Source organism: Macaca nemestrina, chromosome 12 (assembly GCF_043159975.1).
Source record: "Macaca nemestrina isolate mMacNem1 chromosome 12, mMacNem.hap1, whole genome shotgun sequence".
NCBI classification, from domain to species: Eukaryota; Metazoa; Chordata; class Mammalia; order Primates; family Cercopithecidae; genus Macaca; species Macaca nemestrina.
The window spans coordinates 67,687,173-67,708,637 of NC_092136.1; positions in this window are offsets into that span (position 1 = coordinate 67,687,173).

The window sequence follows — 21,465 nt, forward strand, 5'->3', positions numbered from 1 at the left end:
AGACTATAGGGCCAAAGGAAATATCCTCCGATAACAAAGAGAAAGAAGCTTTCTGAGAAACTTCTTTGTGTTCTGTGAAATCATCTCACAGGGTTACAGCTTTCACCTCAAGAAGCCTTTCGCTAAGACAGTTCTTGTGGAATTGGCAACGTGATATTTGGAAGCCCATAGAGGGCTAGGGTAAAAAGGAAATATCCTCAGATGAAATCTGGAAAGAAGTTTTCTGAGAAACTGCCCTGTGATGTGTGACTTCCACTCACAGAGTTACATCTGTATTTGGTGGATCTCTTCGCTAGCCTTATTTCTGTGGAATCTGAGAACAGATTTTTCGGATCCCTTTGAAGACTATAGGGCCAAAGGAAATATCCTCCGATAAAAAAGAGGAAGAAGCTTTCTGAGAAACTTCTTTCTGTTCTGAGAAATCATCTCACAGAGTTACAGCTTTCCCCTCAAGGAGCCTTTTGCTAAGACAGTTCTTCTGTTATTGGCAAAGTGATATTTGGAAGCCGATAGAAGGCTACGGTGAAAATGGAAATATCCTCAGATGAAATCTGGAAAGAAGCTTTCCCGGAAACTGCTCTATGATGTGTGACTTCCACTCACAGAGTTACATCTGTTTTTCGTGGATCACTTTGCTAGCCTTATTTCTGAGGAATCTGGGAACAGATATTTCGGATCCCTTTAAAGACTATAGGGCAAAAGGAAATATCCTCCGATAACAAAGAGAAAGAAGCTTTCTGAGAAACTTCTTTGTGTTCTGTGAAATCATCTCACAGAGTTACAGCTTTCCCCTCAAGAAGCCTTTCGCTAAGACAGTTCTTGTGGAATTGGCAAAGTGATATTTGGAAGCCCTTAGAGGGCTATGGTGAAAAAGGAAATATACTCAGATGAAATCTGGAAGGAAGCTTTCTGAGAAACTGCTCTGTGATGTGTGACTTCCACTCACAGAGTTACATCTGTATTTCGTGGATCTCTTTGCTAGCCTTATTTCTGTGGAATCTGAGAACAGATATTTCGGATCCCTTTGAAGAGTATAGGGCCAAAGGAAATATCCTCCTATAGCAAAGAGAGAGAAGCTTTCTGAGAAACGTCTTTGTATTCTGTGAAATCATCTCACAGAGTTACAGCTTTCCCCTCAAGGAGCCTTTCGCTAAGACAGTTCTTGTGGAATTGGCAAAGTGATATATGGAAGCCCATAGAGGGCTCTGGTGAAAAAGGAAATATCCTCAGTGCAAATCGGGAAAGAAGCTTTCTGAGAAACTGCTTAGTGTTCTGTTAATTCTTCTCACAGAGTTACATCTGTATTTCGTGGATCTCTTTGCTAGCCTTATTTCTGTGGAATCTGAGAACAGATATTTCCGATCCCTTTGAAGACTATAGGGCCAAAGGCAATATCCTCCGATAACAAAGAGAAAGAAGCTTTCTGAGAAACTTCTTTGTGTTCTGTGAAATCATCTCACAGAGTTACAGCTTTCCCCTGAAGAAACCTTTCGCTAAGACAGTTCTTGTGGAATTGGCAAAGTGATATTTGGAAGCCCTTAGACGGCTAAGGAAAAAAAGGAAATTTCCTCAGATGAAATCTGGAAAGAAGCTTTCTGAGAAACTGCGTAGTGTTCCATTAATTCATCTCACAAAGTTATATCTGTATTTCGTGGATCTCTTTGCTAGCCTTATTTCTGCGGAATCTGGGAACAGATATTTCGGATCCCTTTGAAGACTATAGGGCCAAAGGAAATATCCTCCCATAACAAAGAGAAAGAAGCTTTCTGAGAAACTTCTTTGTGTTCTGTGAAATCAGCTCACAGAGTTACAGCTTTCCTTTCAAGAAGCCTTTCGCTAAAACAGTTCTTTTAGAATTGGCAAAGTGATAGTTGGAAGCCCTTAGACGGCTATGGTGAGAAAGGAAATATCCTCAGATGAAATCTGGAAAGAATCTTTCTGAGAAACTGCTTAGTGTTTTGTTAATTCATCTCACAGAATTACATCTGTATTTCGTGGATCACTTTGCTAGCCTTATTTCTGTGGAATCTGAGAACAGATATTTCGGATCCCTTTGAAGACTACAGGGCCAAAAGAAATATCCTCCGATAACAAAGAGAAAGAAGCATTCTGGGAAACTTCCTTGTGTTCTGTGAAATCATCTCACAGAGGTACAGCTTTCCCCTCAAGAAGACTTTCGCTAAGACAGTTCTTGAGGAATTGGCAAAGTGATATTTGGAAGCCAATAGACGGCTATGGTGAAAAAGGAAATACCCTCAGATGATATCTGGAAAGAAGCTTTCTGAGAAACTGCTCAGTGATGTGTGGCTTCCACTCACAGAGTTACATCTGTATTTCGTGGATCTCTTCGCTAGCCTTATTTCTGTGGAATCTGAGAACAGATATTTCGGATCCCTTGGAAGACTATAGGTCCAAAGGAAATATCCTCCGATAACAAAGAGAAAGAAGCTTTCTGAGAAACTTCTTTGTGTTCTCTGAAATCATCTCACAGAGTTACAGCTTTCCCCTCAAGGAGACTTTTCTAAGACAGTTCTTCTGTTATTGGCAAAGTGATATTTGGAAGCCTATAGAGGGCTACGGTGAAAATAGAAATATCCTCAGATGAAATCTGGAAAGAAGCTTTCCCGGAAACTGCTCTGTGATGTGTGACTTTCACTCACAGAGTTACATCTGTATTTCGCGGATCTCTTTGCTAGCCGTATTTCTGTGGAATCTGGGAACAGATATTTCGGATCCCTTTGAAGACTCTTGGGCCAAAAAAATATCCTCCGATAACAAAGAGAAAGAAGCTTTCTGAGAAACTTCTTTGTGTTCTGTGAAATCATCTCACAGAGTTACAGCTTTCCCCTCAAGAAACCTTTCGTTAAGACAGTTCTTGTGGATTTGGCAAAGTGATATTTGGAAGCCCTTAGAGGTCAATGGTGAAAAAGGAAATATCCTCAGATGAAATCTGGAAAGAAGCTTTCTGAGAAACTGCTCTGTGATGTGTGACTTCCAGTCACAGAGTTACATCAGCATTTCGTGGATCTCTTTGCTAGCCTTATTTCTGTGGAATCTGAGAACAGATATTTCGGATCCCTTTGAAGACTATAGGGCCAAAGGAAATATCCTCCGATAAAAAAGAGAAAGAAGCTTTCTGAGAAACTTCTTTGTGTTCTGTGAAATCATCTCACAGGGTTACAGCTTTCACCTCAAGAAGCCTTTCGCTAAGACACTTCTTGTGGAATTGGCAAAGTGATATTTGGAAGCCCATAGAGGGCTAGGACAAAAAGGAAATATCCTCAGATGAAATCTGGAAAGAAGTTTTCTGAGAAACTGCCCTGTGATGTGTGACTTCCACTCACAGAGTTACATCTGTATTTCGTGGATCTCTTCGCTAGCCTTATTTCTGTGGAATCTGAGAACAGATTTTTCGGATCCCTTTGAAGACTATAGGGCCAAAGGAAATATCCTCCGATAACAAAGAGGAAGAAGCTTTCTGAGAAACTTCTTTCTGTTCTGAGAAATCATCTCACAGAGTTACAGCTTTCCCCTCAGGGAGCCTTTTGCTAAGACAGTTCTTCTGTTATTGACAAAGTGATATTTGGAAGCTGATAGAAGGCTACGGTGAAAATGGAAATATCCTCAGATGAAATCTGGAAAGAAGCTTTCCCGGAAACTGCTCTATGATGTGTGACTTCCACTCACAGAGTTACATCTGTTTTTCGTGGATCACTTTGCTAGCCTTATTTCTGAGGAATCTGGGAACAGATATTTCGGATCCCTTTAAAGACTATAGGGCAAAAGGAAATATCCTCCGATAACAAAGAGAAAGAAGCTTTCTGAGAAACTTCTTTGTGTTCTGTGAAATCATCTCAGAGAGTTACAGCTTTCCCCTCAAGAAGCCTTTCGCTAATACAGTTTTTGTGGAATTGGCAAAGTGATATTTGGAAGCCCTTAGAGGTCAATGGTGAAAAAAGGAAATATCCTCAGATGAAATCTGGAAGGAAGCTTTCTGAGAAACTGCTCTGTGATGTGTGACTTCCACTCACAGAGTTACATCTGTATTTCGTGGATCTCTTTGCTAGCCTTATTTCTGTGGAATCTGAGAACAGATATTTCGGATCCCTTTGAAGAGTATAGGGCCAAAGGAAATATCCTCCTATAGCAAAGAGAGAGAAGCTTTCTGAGAAACGTCTTTGTATTCTGTGAAATCACTTCACAGAGTTACAGCTTTCCCCTAAAGGAGTCTTTCGCTAAGACAGTTCTTGTGGAATTGGCAAAGTGATATATGGAAGCCCACAGAGGGCTCTGGTGAAAAAGGAAACATCCTCAGTGCAAATCTGGAAAGAAGCTTTCTGAGAAACTGCTTAGTGTTCTGTTAATTCATCTCACAGAGTTACGTCTGTATTTCGTGGATCTCTTTGCTAGCCTTATTTCTGTGGAATCTGAGAACAGATATTTCGGATCCCTTTGAAGACTATAGGGCCAAAGGAAATATCCTCCGATAACAAAGAGAAAGAAGCTTTCTGAGAAACTTCTTTTGTTCTGTGAAATCATCTCACAGCGTTACAGATTTCCCCTCAAGAAGCCTTTCGCTAAGACAGTTCTTGTGGAATTGGCAACGTGATATTTGGAAGCCCTTAGAGGGCTATGGTGAAAAAGGAAATATCCTCAGATGAAATCTGGAAAGAAGCTTTCTGAGAAACTGCTCTGTGATGTGTGACTTCCACTCACAGAGTTACATCTGTATTTCGTGGATCTCTTTGCTAGCCTTATTTCTGTGGAATCTGAGAACAGATATTTCGGATCCCTTTGAAGACTATAGGGCCAAAGGAAATATCCTCCGATAAAAAAGAGAAAGAAGCTTTCTGAGAAACTTCTTTGTGTTCTGTGAAATCATCTCACAGGGTTACAGCTTTCACCTCAAGAAGCCTTTCGCTAAGACACTTCTTGTGGAATTGGCAAAGTGATATTTGGAAGCCCATAGAGGGCTAGGGCAAAAAGGAAATATCCTCAGATGAAATCTGGAAAGAAGTTTTCTGAGAAACTGCCCTGTGATGTGTGACTTCCACTCACAGAGTTACATCTGTATTTCGTGGATCTCTTCGCTAGCCTTATTTCTGTGGAATCTGAGAACAGATATTTCGGATCCCTTTGAAGACTCTAGGGCCAAAGGAAATATCCTCCGATAAAAAAGAGAAAGAAGCTTTCTGAGAAACTTCTTTGTGTTCTGTGAAATCATCTCACAGAGTTACAGCTTTCCCCTCAAGGATCCTTTTGCTAAGACAGTTCATCTGTTATTGGCAAAGTGATATTTGGAAGCCTATAGAAGGCTACGGTGAAAATGGAAATATCCTCAGATGAAATCTGGAAAGAAGCTTTCACGGAAACTGCTCTGTGATGTGTGACTTCCACTCACAGAGTTACATCTGTATTTCGTGGATCGTTTTGCTAGCCTTATTTCTGTGGAATCTGGGAACAGATATTTCGGATCCCTTTGAAGACTGTAGGGCCAAAGAAACATCCTCCGATAACAAAGAGAAAGAAGCTTTCTGAGAAACTTCTTTGTGTTCTGTGAAATCATCTCACAGAGTTACAGCTTTCCCCTCAAGAAACCTTTCGCTAAGACAGTTCTTGTGGAATTGGCAAAGTGATATTTGGAAGCCCTTAGAGGTCAATGGTGAAAAAGGAAATATCCTCAGATGAAATCTGTAAAAAAGCTTTCTGAGAAACTGCTCTCTGATGTGTGACTTCCACTCACAGAGTTACATCTGTATTTCGTGGATCTCTTTGCTAGCCTTATTTCTGTGGAATCTGAGAACAGATATTTGGGATCCCTTTGAAGGCTATAGGGCCAAAGGAAATATCCTCCGATAACAAAGAGAAAGAAGCTTTCTGAGAAACTTCTTTGTGTTCTGTGAAATCATCTCACAGGGTTACAGCTTTCACCTCAAGAAGCCTTTCGCTAAGACAGTTCTTGTGAAATTGGCAAAGTGATATTTGGAAGCCCATAGAGGGCTAGGGTAAAAAGGAAATATCCACAGATGAAATCAGAAAAGAAGTTTTCTGAGAAACTGCCTTGTGATGTGTGACTTCCACTCACAGAGTTACATCTGTATTTGGTGGATCTCTTCGCTAGCCTTATTTCTGTGGAATCTGAGAACAGATTTTTCGGATCTCTTTGAAGACTCTAGGGCCAAAGGAAATATCCTCCGATAACAAAGAGAAAGAAGCTTTCTGAGAAACTACTTTCTGTTCTGTGAAATCATCTCACAGAGTTACAGCTTTCCCCTCAAGGAGCCTTTTGCTAAGACAGTTCATCTGTTATTCGCAAAGTGATATTTGGAAGCCTATAGAAGGCTACGGTGAAAATGGAAATATCCTCAGATGAAATCTGGAAAGAAGCTTTCACGGAAACTGCTCTGTGATGTGTGACTTCCACTCACAGAGTTACATCTGTATTTCGTGGATCGTTTTGCTAGCCTTATTTCTGTGGAATCTGGGAACAGATATTTCGGATCCCTTTGAAGACTGTAGGGCCAAAGAAATATCCTCCGATAACAAAGAGAAAGAAGCTTTCTGAGAAACTTCTTTGTGTTCTGTGAAATCATCTCACAGAGTTACAGCTTTCCCCTCAAGAAGCCTTTCGCTAAGACAGTTCTTGTGGAATTGGCAAAGTGATATTTGGAAGCCCTTAGAGGTCAATGGTGAAAAAGGAAATATCCTCAGATGAAATCTGGAAAAATGCTTTCTGAGAAACTGCTCTCTGATGTGTGACTTCCACTCACAGAGTTACATCTGTATTTCGTGGATCTCTTTGCTAGCCTTATTTCTGTGGAATCTGAGAACAGATATTTCGGATCCCTTTGAAGACTATAGGGCCAAAGGAAATATCCTCCGATAACAAAGAGAAAGAAGCTTTCTGAGAAACTTCTTTGTGTTCTGTGAAATCATCTCACAGAGTTACAGCTTTCCCCTCAAGAAGCCTTTCGCTAAGACAGTTCTTGTGGAATTGGCAAAGTGATATTTGGAAGCCCTTAGAGGGCTATGGTGAAAAAGGAAATATCCTCAGATGAAATCTGGAAAGAAGCTTTCTGAGAAATTGCTCTGTGATGTGTGACTTCCACTCACAGAGTTACATCGGTATTTCGTGGATCTCTTTGCTAGCCTTATTTCTGTGGAATCTGAGAACAGATATTTCGGATCCCTTTGAAGACTATAGGGCCAATGGAAATATCCTCCGATAAAAAAGAGAAAGAAGCTTTCTGAGAAACTTCTTTGTGTTCTGTGAAATCATCTCACAGGGTTACAGCTTTCACCTCAAGAAGCCTTTCGCTAAGACACTTCTTGTGGAATTGGCAAAGTGATATTTGGAAGCCCATAGAGGGCTAGGGCAAAAAGGAAATATCCTCAGATGAAATCTGGAAAGAAGTTTTCTGAGAAACTGCCCTGTGATGTGTGACTTCCACTCAAAGAGTTACATCTGTATTTCGTGGATCTCTTCGCTAGCCTTATGTCTGTGGAATCTGAGAACAGATATTTCGGATCACTTAGAAGACTATAGGGCCAAAGGAAATATCCTCCGATAACAAAGAGAAAGAAGCTTTCTCAGAAACTTCTTCGTGTTCTGTGAAATCATCTAACAGTGTTACAGCTTTCACCTCAAGAAGTCTTTCGCTAAGACAGTTCTTGTGGAATTGGCAAACTGATATTTGGAAGCCTAAAGAGGGCTATGGTGAAAAAAGAAATACCCTCAGATGAAATCTGGAAAGAAGCTTTCTGAGAAACTGCCCTGTGATGTGTGACTTCCACTCACAGAGTTACATCTGTATTTCGTGGATCTCTTCGCTAGCCTTATTTCTGTGGAATCGGAGAACAGATAATTCGGATTCCTTTGAAGACTATAGGGCCAAAGGAAATATCCTCCGATAACAAAGAGAAAGAAGCTTTCTGAGAAAATTCTTTGTGTTCTGTGAAATCATCTCACAGAGTTACAGCTTTCCCCACAAGAAGACTTTTGCTAAGACAGTTCTTCTGTTATTGGCAAAGTGATATTTGGAAGCCCATAGAGGGCTATGGTGAAAAAGGAAATATCCTCAGATGAAATCTGGAAAGAAGCTTTCAGAGAAACTGCTTAGTGTTATATTAATTCGTCTCACACAGTTACTTCTGTATATCGTGGATCTCTTTGCTAGCCTTATTTCTCGGAATTTGAGAACAGATATTTCAGATCCCTTTGAAGACTATAGGGCTAAAGTAAATATCCTTCGATAACAAAGAGAAAGAAGCTTTCTGAGAAACTTCTATGTTTTCCGTGAAATCATCTCACAGAGTTACAGCTTTCCCTTCAAGAAGCCTTGCGCTAAGACAGTTCTTGTGGAATTGGCAAAGTGATATTTGGAAGCCCATAGAGGGCTATGGTGAAAAAGGAAATATTCTCAGATGAAATCTGGAAAGAAGCTTTCTGAGAAACTGCTCTGTGATGTGTGACTTCCACTCACAGAGTTACATCTGTATTTCGCGGATCTCTTTGCTAGCCTTATTTCTTTGGAATCTGAGAACAGATATTTCGGATCCCTTTGAAGACTATAGGGCCAAAGGAAATATCCTCCGATAACAAAGAGAAAGAAGCTTTGTGAGAAATTTCTTTGTGTTCTCTGAAATCATCTCACAGAGTTCCAGCTTTCCACGCAGGAAGCCTTTCGCTAAGACAGTTCTTGTGGAATTGGCAAAGTGATATTTGGAAGCCCATAGAGGGCTATGGTGAAAAGGAAATACCCTCATATGAAATCTGGAGAGAAGTTTCTGAGTAAATGCTATGTGATGTGTGACTTCCACTTAAAAAGTTACATCTGTATTTCGTGGATCTCTTTGCTAGCCTTATTTCTGTGGAATCTGAGAACATATATTTCGGATCCTTTTGAAGACCATATGGTCAAAGGAAATATACACCGAAAAAAAAAGAGAAAGAAGCTTTCTGAGAAACTTCTTTGTGTTCTGTGAAATCATCTCACAGAGTTACAGCTTTCCCCTCAATAAGCCTTTCGCTAAGACATTTCTTGTGGAAATGGCAAAGTGATATTTCGAAGCCCCTAGAGGGCTATGGTGAAAAAGGAAATATCCTCAGATGAAATCTGGAAAGCAGCTTTCTGAGAATATGCTTAGTGTTCTGTTAATTCATCTCACAGAGTTACATCTGAATTTCGTTGATCTCTTTGCTACACTTATTTCTGTGGAATCTGAGAACAGATATTTCGGATAACTTTGAAGACTTTAGGGCCAAAGGAAATATCCTCCGATAACAAAGAGAAAGAAACTTTCTCAGAAACTCCTTTGTGTTCTGTGAAATCATCTCACAGAGTTACAGCTTTCTCCTGAAGAAGCCTTTCGCTAAGACAGTTCTTGTGGAATTGGCAAAGTGATATTTGGAAGCCCATAGAGGGCTATGGTGAAAAAGGAAATATCCTCAGATGAAATCTGGAAAGCAGCTTTCTGAGAAACTGCTTAGTGTTCTGTTAATTCACCTCACAGAGTTATATCTGTATTTCGTGGATCTCTTTGCTAGCCTTATTTCTGTGGAATCTGAGAACAGATATTTCGGATCACTTTGAAGACTATAGGGCAAAAGGAAATATCCTCCGATAACAAAGAGAAAGAAGCTTTCTGAGAAACTTCTTTGTGTTCTGTGAAATCATCTCACAGAGTAACAGCTTTCCCCTCAAGAAGCCGCTCGCTAAGACAGTTCTTGTGGAATTGGCAAAGTAATATTTGGATGTCCATAGAGGGCTACGGTGAAAAAGGAAACATCCTCAGATGAAAGCTGGAAAGAAGCTGTCTGAGAAACTGCTTAGTGTTGTTTTAATTCATCTCAGAGTGTTACAGCTGTATTTCGTGGATCTCTTTGCTAGCCTTATTTCTGTAGAATATGAGAACAGATATTTCGGATCCCTTTGAAGACTATAGGGCCAAAGGAAATATCCTCCGATAACAAAGAGAAAGAAGCTTTCTGAGAAACTTCTTTGTGTTCTGTGAAATCATCTCACAGAGTTACAGCTTTCCCCTAAAGAAGCCTTTCGCTAATACAGTTCTTGTGGAATTGGCAAAGTGATATTTGGAAGCCCATAGAGGGCTATGGGGAAAAAGGAAATATCCTCAGATGAAATATGGATAGAATCCTTCTGAGAAACTGCTGAGTGTAATGTTAATTCGTCTCACACAGTTACTTCTGTATATCGTGGATCTCTTTGCTAGCCTTATTTCTCGGAATTTGAGAACAGATATTTCAGATCCCTTTGAAGACTATAGGGCTAAAGGAAATATCTTACGATAACAAAGAGAAAGAAGCTTTCTGAGAAACTTCTATGTTTTCGGTGAAATCATCTCACAGAGTTACAGCTTTCCCCTCAAGAAGCCTTTCGCTAAGACAGTTCTTGTGGAATTGGCAAAGTGATATTTGGAAGCCCCTAGAGGGCTATGGCGAAAAGAAAATTACCTCAGATGAAATCTGGAATAAGCTTTCTGAGAAACTTCTCTGTGATGTGTGACTTCCACTCACCGAGTTACATCTGTATTTCGTGGATGTTTTTGCTAGCCTTATTTCTGTGGAATCTGAGAACAGATATTTCGGAACCTTTTTGAAGACTATAGGGCCAAAGGAAATATCCTCCGATAACAAAGAGAAAGAAGCTTTCTGAGGAAATTCTTTGTGTTCTGTGAAATCATCTCACAGAGTTACAGCTTTCCCCTCAAGAAGCCGCTCGCTAAGACAGTTCTTGTGGATTTGGAAAAGTGATATTTGGAAGCCCATAGAGGGATATGGTGAAAAAGGAAATATCCTCAGATGAAATCTGGAAAGAAGCTGTCTGAGAAACTGCTGTGATGTGTGACTTCCAATCACAGAGTTACATCTGTATTTCGTGGATCTCTTTGCTAGCCTTATTTCTGTGGAATCTGAGAACAGATATTTCGGATCCCTTTGAAGACTATAGGGCCAAAGGAAATATCCTCCGATAAAAAAGAGGAAGAAGCTTTCTGAGAAACTTCTTTGTGTTCTGTGAAATCATCTCACAGAGTTACAGCTTTCCCTTCAAGAAACCTTTCGCTAAGACAGTTCTTGTGGAATTGGCAAAGTGATATTTGGAAGCCCATAGAAGGCTATGGTGAAAAAGGAAATATCCTCAGATGAAATCTGGAAAGAAGCTTTCTGAGAAACTGCTCTGTGATGTGTGACTTCCACTCACAGAGTTGCATCTGTATTTCGTGGATCTCTTTGCTAGCCTTATTTCTGTGGAATCTGAGAACAGATATTTCGGATCCCTTTGAAGACTATAGGGCCAAAGGAAATAGCCGCCGATAACAAAGAGAAAGAATCTTTCTGAGAAACTTCTTTGTGCTCTGTGAAATCATCTCACAGAGTTACAGCTTTCCCCTCCAGAAGCCGCTCGCTAAGACTGTTCTTGTGGATTTGGAAAAGTGATATTTGGAAGCCCTTAGAGGGCTATGTTGAAAAAGGAAATATCCTCAGATGAAAATGGAAAGAAGCTTTCTGAGAAACTGCTTAGTGTTTTGTTAATTCATCTCACAGAGTTTCATCTCCATTTCGTGGATCTCTTTGCTAGCCCTATTTCTGTGGAATCTGAGAACAGATATTTCGGATCCCTTTGAAGACTATTGGGCCAAAGGAAATATCCTCCGATAACAAAGAGAAAGAAGCTTTCTGAGAAACTTCTTAGTGTTCTGTGAAATCATCTCACAGCGTTACAGCTTTCCCCTCAAAGAGCCTTTTGCTAAGACAGTTTTTGTGGAATTGGAAAAGTGATATTTGGAAGCCCATAGAGGGCTATGTTGAAAAAGGAAATATCCTCAGATGAAATCTGGAAAGAAGCTTTCTGAGAAACTGCTCTGTGATGTGTGACTTCCACTCACAGAGTTACATCTGTATTTCGTGGATCTCTTTGCTAGCCTTATTTCTTTGGAATCTGAGAACAGATATTTCGGATCCCTTTGAAGACTATAGGGCAAAAGGAAATATCCTCCGATAACAAAGAGAAAGAAGCTTTGTGAGAAATTTCTTTGTGTTCTCTGAAATCATCTCACAGAGTTCCAGCTTTCCCCGCAGGAAGCCTTTCGCTAAGACAGTTCTTGTGGAATTGGCAAAGTGATATTTGGAAGCCCATAGAGGGCTATGGTGAAAAGGAAATATCCTCAGATGAAAACTGGAGAGAAGTTTCTGAGTAAATGCTCTGTGATGTGTAACTTCCACTTAAAAAGTTACATCTGTATTTCGTGGATCTCTTTGCTAACCTTATTTCTGTGGAATCTGAGAACAGATATTTCGGATCCCTTTGAAGACTATAGGGACAAGGGAAATATCCTCCGATAACAAAGAGAAAGAAGCTTTATGAGAGACTTCTTTGTGTTCTGTGAAATCATCTCACAGAGTTAAAGCTTTCCCCTCAAGAAGCCCTTCGCTAAGGCAGTTCTTGTGGAATTGGCAAAGTGACATTTTGGAGCCCTTAGACGGCTATGGTGAAAAAGGAAATATCCTCAGATGAAATCTGGAAAGAAGCTTTCTGAGAAACTGCTTAGTGTTCTGTTAATTCTCCTCACAGAGTTACATCTGTATTTTTTGGATCTCTTTGCTACCCTTATTTCTGTGGAATCTGAGAACAGATATTTCGAATCCCTTTGAAATCTATAGGGCCAAAGGAAATATCTTCCGATAACAAAGAGAAAGAAGCTTTCCGAGAAACTTCTTTGTGTTCTGTGAAATCATCTCACAGAGTTACAGCTTTCCCCTCAAGAAGCCTTTCGCTAAGACAGTTCTTGTGGAATTGGCAAAGTGATATTTGGAAGCCCCTAGAGGGCTATGGCGAAAAGAAAATTACCTCAGATGAAATCTGGAATAAGCTTTCTGAGAAACTTCTCTGTGATGTGTGACTTCCACTCACAGAGTTACATCTGTATTTCGTGGATGTCTTTGCTAGCCTTATTTCTGTGGAATTTGAGAACAGATATTTTGGAACCTTTTGAAGACTATAGGGCCAAAGGAAATATCCTCCGATAACAAAGAGAAAGAAGCTTTCTGAGGAAATTCTTTGTGTTCTGTGAAATCATCTCACAGAGTTACAGCTTTCCCCTCAAGAAGCCGCTCGCTAAGACAGTTCTTGTGCATTTGGAAAAGTGATATTTGGAAGCCCATAGAGGGCTATGGTGAAAAGGAAACACCCTCAGATGAAATCTGGAGAGAAGTTTCTGAGTAAATGCTATGTGATGTGTGACTTCCACTTAAAATGTTACATCTGTATTTCGTGGATCTCTTTGCTAGCCTTATTTCTGTGGAATCTGAGAACAGATATTTCGGATCCTTTTGAAGACCATAGGGTCATAGGAAATATCCACCGAAAAAAAAGAGAAAGAAGCTTTCTGAGAAACTTCTTTGTGTTCTGTGAAATCATCTCACAGAGTTACAGCTTTCCCCTCAAGAAGCCTTTCGCTAAGACATTTCTTGTGGAAATGGCAAAGTGATATTTCGAAGCCCATAGAGGGCTATGGTGAAAAAGGAAATATCCTCAGATGAAATCTGGAAAGCAGCTTTCTGAGAATATGCTTAGTGTTCTGTTAATTCATCTCACAGAGTTACATCTGAATTTCGTGGATCTCTTTGCTACACTTATTTCTGTGGAATCTGAGAACAGATATTTCGGATCACTTTGAAGACTTTAGGACCAAAGGAAATATCCTCCGATAACAAAGAGAAAGAAACTTTCTCAGAAACTCCTTTGTGTTCTGTGAAATCATCTCACAGAGTTACAGCTTTCTCCTGAAGAAGCCTGTCGCTAAGACAGTTCTTGTGGAATTGGCAAAGTTATATTAGGAATCCCATAGACGGCAATGGTGAAAAAGGAAATATCCTCAGAATAAAACCTGGAAAGAAGCTTTCTTAGAATCTGCTTAATGTTCTGTTAATTCATCTCACAAAGTTATATCTGTATTTCGTGGATCTCTTTGCTACCCTTATTTCTGTGGAATCTGAGAAGAGATATTTCGGATCCCTTGGAAGACTATAGGGCCAAAGGAAATATCCTCCGATAACAAAGAGAAAGCAGCTTTCTGAGAAATTTCTTTGTGTTCTGTGAAATCATTTCACAGAGTTACAGCTTTCCCCTCAAGAAGTCTTTCGCTAGGACAGTTCTTGTGGAATTGGCAAAGTGATATTTGGAAGCCCATAGAGGTCTATGGTGAAAAAGGAAATATCCTCAGATGAAATCTGGAAAGAAGCTTTCTGAGAAACTGCCCTGTGATGTGTGGCTTCCACTCACAGAGGTTCATCTGTATTTCCTGGATCTCTTTGCTAGCCTTATTTCTGTGGAATCTGAGATCAGATATTACGGATCCCTTTTAAGTCAATAGGGCCAAAGGAAATATCCTCCGATAACAAAGAGAAAGAAGCTTTCTGAGAAACTTCTTTGTGTTCTGTGAAATCATCTCAAAGAGTTACAGCTTTCCCCTCAAGAATCCTTTCTCTAAGACAGTTCTTGTGGGATTGGCAAAGTGATATTTGGAAGCCCATAGAGGGCTATGGTGAAAAAGGAAATATCCTCAGATGAAATCTGGAGAGAAGCTTTCTGAGAAACTGCTTAGTGTTCTGTTAATTCATTTCACAGAGTTACAACTGTATTTCGTGGATCTCTTTGCTGGCCTTATTTCTGTGGAATCTGAAAACAGATATTTCGGATCCATTTGAAGGCTACAGGGCCAAAGGAAATATCCTCCGATAACAAAGAGAAAGAAGCTTTCTGAGAAACTGCTTTGTGTTCTGTGAAATCATTTCACAGAGTTACAGCTTTCCCCTAAAGAAGCCTTTCGCTAAGACAGTTCTTGTGGAATTGGCAAAGTGATATTTGGAAGCCCATAGACGGCTGTGATGAAAAAGGAAATATCCTCAGATGAAATCTGGAAAGAAGCTTTCTGAGAAACTGCTTAGTGTTCTGTTAATTCACCTTACAGAGTTAAATCTGTATTTCGTGGATCTCTTTGCTAGCCTTATTTCTGTGGAATCTGAGAACAGATATTACGGATCCCTTTTAAGTCAGTAGGGCCAAAGGAAATATCCTCCGATAACAAGGAGAAAGAAGCTTTCTGAGAAACTTCTTTGTGTTCTCTGAAATCATCTCACAGATTTACAGCTTTCCCCTCAAGAAGCCTTTCGCAAAGACAGTTCTTGTGGAATTGGCAAACTTATATTAGGAAGCCCATAGACGGCTATGGTGAAAAAGGAAATATCCTCAGATGAAATCTGGAAAGAAGATTTCTGAGAAACTGCTCTGTGATGTTAGACTTCCACTCACAGAGTTACATCTGTATTTCATGGATCTCTTTGCTAGCCTTATTTCTGTGGAATCTGAGAACAGATATATCGGATCCATTTGAAAGCTATAGGGCCAAAGGAAATATCCTCCGATAACAAAGAGAAAGAAGCTTTCTGAGAAACTTCTTTGTGTTCTGTGAAATCATCTCACAGAGTTGCAGCTTTCCCCTCAAGAAGCTATTCGCTAAGACAGTTCTTGTGGAATTGGAAAAGTGATATTTGGAAGCCCATAGTGGGCAATGGTGGAAAAGGAAATATCCTCAGATGAAATCTGGAAAGAAGCTTTCTGAGAAACTGCTCTGTGATGTGTGGCTTCCACTCACAGAGTTACATCTGTATTTCACGGATCTCTTTGCTAGCCTTATTTCTGTGGAATATGAGAATAGATACTACGGATCCCTTTTAAGTCAATAGGGACAAAGGAAATATCCTCCGATAACAAAGAGAAAGAAGCTTTCTGAGAAACTTCTTTGTGTTCTGTGAAATCATCTCACAGATTTACAGCTTTCCCCTCAAGAAGCCTTTCGCAAAGGCAGTTCTTGTGGAATTGGCAAAGTGATATTAGGAAGCCTATAGACGGCTATGGTGAAAAAGGAAATATCCTCAGAAGAAATCTGGAAAGAAGCTTTGTTAGAAACTGCTTAGTGTTCTGTTAATTCACCTCACAAAGTTATATCTGTATTTCGTGGATCTCTTTGCTACCCTTATTTCTGTGGAATCTGAGAACAGATATTTCGGATCCCTTTGAAGACTATAGGGCCTAAGGAAATATCCTCCGATTACAAAAAGAAAGAAGCTTTTTGAGAAACTTCTTTGTGTTCTGTGAAATCATCTCACAGAGTTACAGCTTTCCCCTCAAGAATCCTTTCGCTGAGACAGTTCTTGTGGAATTGGCAAAGTGATATTTGGAAGCCCTTAGGGGGCTATGGTGAAAAAGGAAATATCCTCAGATGAAATCTGGAGAGAAGCTTTCTGAGAAACTGCTTAGTGTTCTGTTAATTCATCTCACAGAGTTACATCTGTATTTCATGGATCTCTTTGCTAGCCTTATTTCTGTGGAATCTGAGAACAGATATTTCGGATCCAATTGAAGGCTATAGCGCCAAAGGAAATATCCTCCGATAACAAAGAGAAAGAAGCTTTCTGAGAAACTTCTTTGTGTTCTGTGAAATCATCGCACAGAGTTACAGCTTTCCCTGAAGAAGCCATTCGCAAAGACAGTTCTTGTGGAAGTGGCAAAGTGATATTTGGAAGCCCATAGAGGGCTATGATGAAAAAGGAAATATCCTCAGATGAAATCTGGAAAGAAGCTTTCTGAGAAACTGCTCTGTGATGTGTGGCTTCCACTCACAGAGTTTCATCTGTATTTCGTGGATCTCTTTGCTAGCCTTATTTCTGTGGAATCTGAGAACAGATATTACGGATCCCTTTTAAGTCAATAGGGCCAAAGGAAAAATCCTCCTAAACAAAGAGAAAGAAGCTTTCTGAGAAACTTCTTTGTGTTCTGTGAAATCATCTCACAGATTTACAGCTTTCCCCTCAAGAAGCCTTTCACAAAGACAGTTCTTGTGGAATTGGCAAAGTTATATTAGGAAACCCATAGAGGGCTATGATGAAAAAGGAAATATCCTCAGATGAAATCTGGAAAGAAGCTTTCTGAGAAACTGCTCTGTGATGTGTGGCTTCCATTCACAGAGTTTCATCTGTATTTCGTGGATCTCTTTGCTAGCCTTATTTCTGTGGAATCTGAGAACAGATATTACGGATCCCTTTTAAGTCAATAGGGCCAAAGGAAAAACCCTCCGATAACAAAGAGAAAGAAGCTTTCTGAGAAACTTCTTTGTGTTCTGTGAAATCATCTCACAGATTTACAGCTTTCCCCTCAAGAAGCCATTCGCTAAGACAGTTCTTGTGGAATTGGCAAAGTGGTATTTGGAAGCCCATAGAGGGCTATGGTGATAAAGGAAATATCCTCAGATGAAATCTGGAAAGAAGCTTTCTGAGAAACTGCTTAGTGTTCTGTTAATTCACCTCACAGAGTTACATCTGTATTTCGTAAATCTCTTTGCTAGCCTTATTTCTGTGGAATCTGAGAACAGATATTTCGGATCCCTTTGAAGAATATAGGGCCAAAGGAAATATTCTCCGATAACAAAGAGAAAGAAGCTTTCTGAGAAACTCCGCTGTGTTCTGTGAAATCATCTCAAAGAGTTACAGCTTTCCCCTCAAGAAGCCTTTCGCTAATACAGTTCTTGTGGAATTGGAAAAGTGATATTTGGAAGCTCATAGAGGGCTATGGTGAAAAAGGAAATATCCTCAAATGAAATCTGGAAAGAAGCTTTCTGAGAAACTGCTTCGTGTTCTCTTAATTCATCTTACAGAGTTACATCGTTATTTGGTGGATCTCTTTGCAAGCCTTATTTCTGTGGAATCTGAGAACAGATATTTCGGATCCCTTTGAAGACTATAGGGCCAAAGGAAATATCCTCCGATAACAAAGAGAAAGAAGCTTTCTGAGAAACTTCTTTGTGTTCTGTGAAATCATCTAACGGAGTTACAGCTTTCCCCTCAAGAAGCCATTCGCAAAGACAGTTCTTGTGGAATTGGCAAAATGATATTTGGGAGCCCATAGAGGGCTATGGTGAAAAAGGAAATATCCTCAGATGAAATCTGGAAAGAAGCTTTCTGAGAAACTGCTCTGTGATGTGTGGCTTCCACTCACAGAGTTTCATCTGTATTTCGTGGATCTCTTTGCTAGCCTTATTTCTGTGGAATCTGAGAACAGATATTACGGATCCCTTTTAAGTCAATAGGGCCAAAGGAAATATCCTCCGATAACAAAGAGAAAGAAGCTTTCTGAGAAAATCCTTTCTGTTCTGTGAAATCATCTCACAGGGTTACAGCTTTCCCCTCAAGAAGCCTTTCGCTAAGGCAGTTCTTGTGGAATTGGCAAAGTGATATTTGGAAGCCCATAGAGGGCAATGGTGAAAAAGGAAATATCCTCAGATGAAATCTGGAAAGAAGCATTCTGAGAAACTGCTTAGTGTTCTCTTAATTCATCTTACAGAGTTACATCTGTATTTCGTGGATCTCTTTGCAAGCCTTATTTCTGTGGAATCTGAGAACAGATATTTCGGATCCCTTTGAAGACTACAGGGCCAAAGGAAATATCCTCCGATAACAAAGAGAAAGAATCTTTCTGAGAAACTTCTTTGTGTTCTGAGAAATCATCTAACGGAGTTACAGCTTTCCCCTCAAGAAGCCATTCGCAAAGACAGTACTTGTGGAATTGGCAAAGTGATATTTGGAAGCCCGTAGAGGGCTATGGTGAAAAGGGAAATATCCTCAGATGAAATCTGGAAAGAAGCTTTCTGAGAAACTGCTCTGTGATGTGTGGCTTCCACTCACAGAGTTTCATCTGTATTTCGTGGATCTCTTTGCTAGCCTTATTTCTGTGGAATATGAGAACAGATATTACGGATCCCTTTTAAGTCAATAGGGCCAAAGGAAATATCCTCCGATAACAAAGAGAAAGAAGCTTTCTGAGAAACTTCTTTGTGTTCTGTGAAATCATCTCACAGATTTACAGCTTTCCCCTCAGGAAGCCTTTCGCAAAGACAGTTCTTGTGGAAATTGCAATGTGATATTAGGAAGCCCATAGACGGCTCTGGTGAAAAAGGAAATATCCTCAGATGAAATCTGGAAAGAAAACTTTCTGAGAAACTGCTTAGTGTTCTGTTAATTCATCTCACAAAGTTATATCTGTATTTCGTGGATCTCTTCGCTAGCCTTATTTCTGTGGAATCTGAGAAGAGATATTTCGGATCCCTTTGAAGACTATAGGGCCAAAGAAAATATCCTCCGATAACAAAGAGAAAGAATCTTTCTGAGAAACTTCTTTGTTTTCTGTGAAATCATCTCACGGAGTTACAGCTTTCAGCTCAAGAATCCTTTCCCTAGGACAGTTCTTGTGGAATTGGCAAAGTGATATTTGGAAGCCCATAGAGGGCTATGGTGAAAAGGGAAATATCCTAAGATGAAATCTGGAAAGAAGCTTTCTGAGAAACTGCTCTGTGATGTGTGGCTTCCACTCACAGAGTTTCATCTGTATTTTGTGGATCTCTTTCCTAGCCTTATTTCTGTGGAATCTGAGAACAGATATTACGGATCCCTTTTAAGTCAATAGGGCCAAAGGAAATATCCTCCGATAACAAATAGAAAGAAGCTATCTGAGAAACTTCTTTGTGTTCTGTGAAATCATCTCACAGATTTACAGCTTTCCCCTCAAGAAGCCTTTCGCAAAGACAGTTCTTGTGGAATTGGCAAAGTTATATTAGGAATCCCATAGACGGCAATGGTGAAAAAGGAAATATCCTCAGAATAAAACCTGGAAAGAAGCTTTCTTAGAATCTGCTTAATGTTCTGTTAATTCATCTCACAAAGTTATATCTGTATTTCGTGGATCTCTTTGCTACCCTTATTTCTGTGGAATCTGAGAAGAGATATTTCGGATCCCTTGGAAGACTATAGGGCCAAAGGAAATATCCTCCGATAACAAAGAGAAAGCAGCTTTCTGAGAAATTTCTTTGTGTTCTGTGAAATCATTTCACAGAGTTACAGCTTTCCCCTCAAGAAGTCTTTCGCTAGGACAGTTCTTGTGGAATTGGCAAAGTGATATTTGGAAGCCCATAGAGGTCTACGGTGAAAAAGGAAATATCCTCAGATGAAATCTGGAAAGAAGCTTTCTGAGAAACTGCCCTGTGATGTGTGGCTTCCACTCACAGAGTTACATCTGTATTTCGTGGATTTCTTAGTTAGCCTTATTTCTGTGGAATCTGAGAACAGATATTTCGGATCCCTTTGAAGACTATAGGGCCAAAGGAAATATCCTCCGATAACAAAGAGAAGGAAGCTTTCTGAGGAACTTCTTTGTGTTCTGTGAAATCATCTCACACAGTTACAGCTTTCCCCTCAAGAAAACGCTCGCTAAAACAGTTCTTGTGGATTTGGAAAAGTGATATTTGGAAGCCCGTAGAGGGCTATGGTGTAAAAGGAAATATCCTCAGATGAAATCTGGAAAGAAGCTTTCTGAGAAACTGCTCTGTGATGTGTGACTTCCACTCACAGAGTTACATCTGTATTTCGTGGATCTCTTTGCGAGCCTTATTTCTGTGGAATCTGAGAACAGATATTTCGGATCCCTTTGAAGAATATAGGGCAAAAGGAAATATCCTCCGATAACAAAGAGAAAGAAGCTTTCTGAGAAACTTCTTTGTGTTCTGTCAAATCATCTCACAGAGTTACAGCTTTCCCCTCAAGAAGCCATTCGCTAAGACAGTTCTTGTGGAATTGGCAAACTGATATTTGGAAGCCCATAGAGGGCTATGCTGAAAAAGGAAATATCCTCAGACGAAATCTGGAAAGAAGCTTTCTTAGAAACTGCTTAGTGTTCTGTTAATTCATCTCACAAAGTTATATCTGTATTTCGTGGATCTCTTTGCTAGCCTTATTTCTGTGGAATCTGAGAACAGATATTTCGGATCCATTTGAAGTCTATAGGGCGAAAGGAAATATCCTCCGATAACAAAAAGAAAGAAGCTTTCTGAGAAACTTCTTTGTGTTCTGTGAAATCATCTCACAGAGATACAGCTTTCCTCTAAGGAAGCCTTTCGCTAAGACAGTTCTTGTGGAATTGGCAAAGTGATATTGGGAAGCCCATAGAGGTCTATGGTGAAAAACGAAATACCCTCAGATGAAATCTGGAAAGAAGCTTTCTGAGAAACTGCTTAGTTTTCTGTAAATTCATCTCACAGTGTTACATCTGTATTTCGTGGATCTCTTTGCTAGCCTTATTTCTGTGGAATCTGAGAACAGATATTTGGGATCCCTTTGAAGACTATAGGGCCAAAGGAAATATCCTCCGATAACAAAGAGAAAGAAGCTTTCTGAGAAACTTCTTTGTGTTTTGTGAAATCATCTCACAGAGTTACAGCTTTCCCCACAAGAAGCCATTCACTAAGACAGTTCTTGTGGAATTGGCAAAGTGATATTTGGAAGCCCATAGACGGCTATGGTGAAAAAGGAAATATCCTCAGACAAAATCTGGAAAGAAG